At 43.2% G+C, this 6,275-nt stretch overlaps 2 non-coding genes across 2 annotated transcripts; both read right to left on the bottom strand.

The window, feature by feature from the left end:
- Positions 1-770: 770 nt before the first annotated feature.
- trnap-ugg (transfer RNA proline (anticodon UGG)) lies at positions 771-859 on the bottom strand. Its single transcript is given in 2 exon segments — positions 771-806; positions 823-859. It is a non-coding gene; the product is annotated as a tRNA-Pro (tRNA).
- A 3,785-nt stretch (positions 860-4,644) lies between these two features.
- On the bottom strand, positions 4,645-4,729 carry trnas-gcu (transfer RNA serine (anticodon GCU)). Its single transcript has one exon. It is a non-coding gene; the product is annotated as a tRNA-Ser (tRNA).
- Positions 4,730-6,275: the final 1,546 nt, after the last annotated feature.

A 6,275-nucleotide genomic window follows, 5' to 3' on the forward strand; every position in this document is an offset into this window, starting at 1 on the left:
GTATTCAGTGGGAAGGGGATTAAATCTTTGCTCTGGGATTTAGATGCTGTGGGAACATAGGCGCAAAATCACACGTTTTAACGTGAAATATGTCTGTTTTCTCACATGTCGACTGGCTGTGAGAAATGGAACTTTGAGTAACAAATGGTGGGGCTCGTCCGCGAACCTCTCACAGATCAAATGTGATCATCCTAAAGCAAAAACCATAGCACTTGACCAACGAGCCGTCGACAGTAAGGAGTGTAGCTCTCAGATTCTGACGGTAGTGAGAAAAGATATTCGGCCCAACGTGCTTGTGCTGTCCCTCAGAGAACTATCTAATTCGTCACCCTCTCCATAGTCCTGCAAATGTTATCCTTTTGACGAATATATTATTAATTTGAGACATGACATGAGCAAAGTACAGCATTCTTGCAAGTAAAAGGGGAATTTGGCGATGAGGTTAAATGTGAATGACAAAACGACAAGGAAGGTCAATCCTTCAGACAACGACGCCGAGAATGGGATTCGGAATCATTGCGCAGAGACCATTAGCAGTCCATCACCTTAAGCTATCGGCCACCTCGTCTCTTCTTTAACACATCGTCAGCGATGCAATCTCCTGCTTTTTGTATGCAAACAAAAATAACGTGCAAGAAAGTCCACTTCACAGCTTGCTCTGCTCGTGCATGCAGATCGACATTGATGAAAACGTGCCGTGAGAGATTCTTTCAGCAAACAGCCTTCCTTGACTTGAGGTGAGTGACTGGAAGAGACGCAGCAAGCTAAGTTGACCGCGGCAGGACTCAAACCTACAATCCTCTGATAACCTCGCACTTATAATCCAAGTCAGACGCCTTATCCATTAGGCCACGCGGCCTCTGCCAATGACATCCACTGTGCTATTATGTATATTGGGCGCAGATTCGATGCAACTGCAATATCAAGGACTGGATTGAGGAAAAGATGAGCATATTTCGAGTGAATGAACAGATGCACGGCGACCTGGGTGCGCACCGGCGCAGGCAAACCCAATGAAAATTGGAGCAAAGCAGTTTAACAATTCGGTCATTGCAGCTGAAATCATACTCCTTCTAAAACTATACAGGATGACCCGGGTTTATGAGAAAATCCGTTTCAAAGGGAAAGATTATAGAAACATAGAAACATAGAAAATAGATGCAGGAGCAGGACATTCAGACCTTCTAGCCTGCACCGCCAGTCAATGAGTTCATGGCGCAACATGAAACTTCAGTACCCCCTTCCTGCTTTCACGCCATACCCCTTGATCCCCCGAGTGGTAAGGACTTCTTCTAACTCCCTTTTGAATATATTAAGTGAATTGGCCTCAACTACTTTCTGTGGTAGAGAATTCCACAGCTTCACCATTCTCTGGGTGAAGAAGTTCCTCCTCATCTCGGTCCTAAGTGGCTTACCCCTTATCCTTAAACTGTGACCCCTGGTTCTGGACTTCCCCAACATTGGGAACATTCTTCCTGCATCTAACCTGTCAAAACCCGTCAGAATTTTAAACGTTTCAATGAGATCCCCTCTCATTCTTCTGAACTCCAGTGAATACAAGCCCAGTTGATCCAGTCTTTCTTGATAGGTCAGTCGCACCATTCCGGGAATCAGTCTGGTGAATCTTCGCTGCACTCCCTCAATAGCAAGAATGTCCTTCCTCAAGTTAGGAGACCAAAACTGTGTACAATACACCAGGTGTGGCCTCACCAAGGCCCTGTACAACAGTAGCAACACCTCCCTGCCCCTGTACTCAAATGTCTCGCTATGAAGGCCAACATGCCATTTGCTTTTTTAACCGCCTGCTGTACCTGCATGCCAACCTTCAATGACTGATGGACCATGACACCCAGGTCTCGTTGCACCATCCCTTTTCCTAATCTGTCACCATTCAGATAATAGTATGTCTCTCTGTTTTTACCACCAAAGTGGATAACCTCAAATTTATCCACATTATACTTCATCTGCCATTCATTTGCCCACTCACCTAACCTATCCACGTCACTCTGCAGCCTCATAGCATCCACCTTGCAGCTCACACTGCCACCCAACTTCGTGTCTTCCGCAAATTTGAGATACTACATTTAATCCGCTCGTCTAAATCATTAATGTACAGTGTAAACAGCTGGGGCCCCAGCACAGAACCTTGCGGTATCCCACTAGTCACTGCCTGACATTCTGAAAATTACCCATTTACTCCTACTCTTTGCTTCCTGTCTGACAACCAGTTCTCAATCCATGTCAGCACACTACCCCCAATCCCATGTGCTGAACCGGAACTGACAACCAGCCCGTTTAAACAGACACAGAATGATCAGGGACTGCAAGGACATCCCTTTTACCCAGATGCAGAATGACCTTTGACTGACAGCAGTTCTTTTTTAAAAGAATAAAGTGAGATTTCTATCATCCCTGAAGGCAATTGTCTATTCGGCCTCGGGACCACGCGGGGCAGAGACAGTTATGGAAGCCACAGCCAGGAAGGAGGGAGGGACATAAAACCAGCCCAGACTGAAATATATATATATTTAACATTTTAAGAAAATAAATGCATTTAAATTTGTATTCAAAAAATTGAATTTGAGTTGTTTTAAATAAATAAATAATTGATTCATAATTTATATCTTTTTTGATTGAAGGAAGGCTGTTTGACGGGAAGAATTTCATTGGGAATGAGGAGTGCAATCAATCAATACCCAAACACAGTTAGCCCATTTTGGAAGACAAGCCACGATCGAAGTTGTGGGCTACAAAGGCGATCTTTTAAAGTCGCGTGTGTCTTTCTGCTGGATCTGACAGCAGCTATTGTGCTGTGAAAGAGGTCAAATGTAATAGAGCCCGTTGCCGGCGGAACAGAAAAAGCATATTTATTTTGGAAGTTCAAAATTTGGGATTACATATAAATATATACATATTTATACATGTATAAACAAAGCCAATCAGTCAGTCATGTCTTGTCTTGTCTTGTCTTGGTTTGATTTGATTTGAATTTGAAAATAACGATGGAGGATGTCATCATATCACACAGCCCACACGCAAGCCCTGGCTAAAATCGCATTATTTCTAACTTGTGTATTTTCCCTTCTTTCAGATGTGGAACAGCAAAATCCCACAGCAGATTCTTCTACCGTCAGAGAGTCCACGAAGGAGTGTTCAATCAACTCAGTACGTTTTCAAATTGCATGTAATGCATTTTTCTCACATGACAGTAAGATCGCACAGGACGTTTGCACACACTCTGGCTTACAAAAATACACAAACAAACTAACATTCCTGCACACTCCAAAGGCAGTTTTTGAAATTTGAAATTTGAAATCCGGGATATACAACACATCCCTTTTAAACAGACACAGAATGATGCGGGACAGATAGCACACAATTTTAAACAGACAGATAATGATATCGGACAGAGAGCACATCCCCTTAAAAGGGACACGGAAATAGAATGAATAAAAGCAGATAAATATGTAAAACTCGGCAGGTCGTGCAGATTCTGTGGAGGAAGAAGTCGGTTTCACGTTCTGTCGGATGATCATTCCGATATTTCAGGAAAAAGTTAAAGATTACAGATTTTTTCAACAAAAATAGCGCCTGGTAAAAATACGCAGTGAGAAAGGTCAAATGGGAACGTCTGTGATACAGTGGAACGCAGGAGTGATTAAATAATACATGGCACAATGGAGAAAGGCAAAGTGGGTGGTAATCGGGCAATAACGTAACAAAGGATGGTCCAGAGGAGGTGTTGGTGGGAAAAGCAGAACCATTACCAGACAATGGGAGCGGTGCTTATCATCCGATACGTTGAACCTAATTTTGAGGCCAGAAGACGGGAGCGTGCCGACAATCTAGGGTGTCATCGCCTTTTCATCAGACACAGGCAGCTTTGCCAGCCCGCATTGATTTCCTGTCCGCTTTGAATTCGGCAGCCAAGGGACGAATTCAAAAGGCAGCTTCTCACATCTTTTCAGCTCTAGAGAAACAGGACGCACTAATATTCAGGGCAGAGGTGGAGGTTGACGCTGAATGTATGCTTATCCCAATTGAGGTGAGCTTCAGCGGACAGACACAACGATATACTGATCAAGTATTGGTCGGAACCAAACACGGGTTTTGGTTATCCAACGAGTCACAGAGCCGAGTACCTCTGAGTTATTTTAACTTTATTCAGTTTGGCGGGTTTCACTTTACTCTGGGATTTGGATGCTAAGGGAACATAGGCGCAAAATCACACTTTTTAGCGTGAAATATGTCTGTTTTCTCACATGTGGAGTGGCAGTGAGAAGCGGAGCTTTGAGTAAAACATGGCGGGGCTCGTCCGGGATTTGGCCCGAGACCTCTCGCATTTCAAATGTGATCATTCCTAAGCGAGAATCATACATCTGGGCCAACGAGCCGCCGACAGTGAAAAGCGCAGCTCTCAGATTCTGATGGTGGTGAGAAAAGATATTAGGCCCATCGTGCTTGTGCTGTCCCTCAGATACCTATCAAATTAGTGCCCCTCGCCATAGTCCTGCCAATGTTCTCCTTTTGACGAATATATTATTAATTTGAGACATGACATGAGGAAAGTACAGCTTCCTTGTAAGTTAAAGGGAAATTTGGCGATGAGGTCAAATGTGATTGACAAAACGAGGTCAAAATTTAAGCCAACGACGACGGGATTCGAACCCACGCGTGCAGAGCACAATGGATCAGCAGTCCATCGCCTTAACCTCTCGGCCATCTCGGCACTGCTTTAACACATCGACATCCATTCAATCTCCTGCTTTTTGTATCCAAAGAGAAATAATGTACAACAAATCCACTTCACAGCTTGCTCTGCCCGTGCATGCAGATCGACAATGATGAAAACTTGCCATGAGATTCTTGAAGCAAACAGCCTTCCTTTACTTCAGGTGAGTGACTGGAAGAGATGGTTGGTTTCTCGGCAGAATCACAACAAAGAATGTAAAATTTCACTGAAGCAAGTTAAGTTGACCGCGTCAGGATTCGAATTTTTAATCTTCTGATAACTTCGCGGTTATAATCGAAGTCAGCCGCCTTATCCATTAGGCCACGCGGTCTCTGCCAACGCCATCCATTGTGTTATTGTGAATATTGCGAGCAGATTCGGGGCAACTGCAACATCAAGGACTGGATTTCGGAAAAGATGAGCATCTTTCCAGTGAATGAACAGATGCACGGCGATCTGGGTGCGCACCGGCGCAGGCAAGCCCAATGTAAATTGAAACACAACAGTTTAACAATTCGGTCATTGCAGCTGAAAGCATACTCCTTCTCAAACTATAAAGGATGACCCGGGTTTATGAGAAAATCAGTTTCAAAGGAAAGATTATGAACCGGAACTGACAACCAGCCCGTTTAAACAGAAACAGAATGATCCGGGACTGCAAGGACATCGCTGTACCCAGTTGCAGAATGACCCTTGACTGACAGCAGTTCTTTTTTAAAAGAATAAAGTGAGAATTCTATCATCCCTGAAGGCAATTGTGTATTGGGCCTCAGGACCACGCGGGGCAGAGACGGTTATTGAAGCCACAGGCAGGAAGGAGGGAGGGACGTAAAACCAGCCCAGATTGAAATATATATATATTTAACAATTTAAGAAAATAAATGTATTTAAATTTTATTTAAAAAAAATTGAATTTGAGTTGTTTTAAATAAAAAAATAATTGATTCAAAATCTCTATATTTTTTGATTGAAGGAAGGCTGTGTGACTGGAAGAATTTGATTGGAAATGAGGTGCGCAATCAATCATTGCCCAAACACAGTAAGCCCATGGTGGAAGACAAGTCACGAGGGAAGATGTGGGCTACAAAGGCGATCTTTTAAAGACGCGTGTGTCTTTCTGCTGGATCTGACAGCAGCTGCTTGTGCTGTGAAAGAGGTCAAATGTAATAGTGCCCGGTGCAGGCGGAACAGAAAAAGCATATTTCTTTTGGAAGTTCAAAATTTGGGATTACATATAAATATACACATATTTATACATGTATAAACAAAGTCAATCAGTCAGTCATGTCTTGTCTTGTCTTGTCTTGGTTTGATTTGATTTGAATTTGAAAATAAGGATGGAGGATATCATCATATCACACAGCCCACACGCAAGCCCTTGCTAAAATCGCTATATTTCTAACTTGTGTATTTTCCCTTCTTTCAGATGTGGTATAGCAAAATCCCACAGCAGATTATTCTACCGTCAGACAGTCCACGAAGGAATCTTCAATCAATGAGTACGATTTCAAGTTGCACGTAATGCATTTTCCTCACATGACAG

This window comes from Pristiophorus japonicus, unplaced genomic scaffold (genome assembly GCF_044704955.1).
Source record: "Pristiophorus japonicus isolate sPriJap1 unplaced genomic scaffold, sPriJap1.hap1 HAP1_SCAFFOLD_42, whole genome shotgun sequence".
In the NCBI taxonomy this organism is placed as follows: domain Eukaryota; kingdom Metazoa; phylum Chordata; class Chondrichthyes; family Pristiophoridae; genus Pristiophorus; species Pristiophorus japonicus.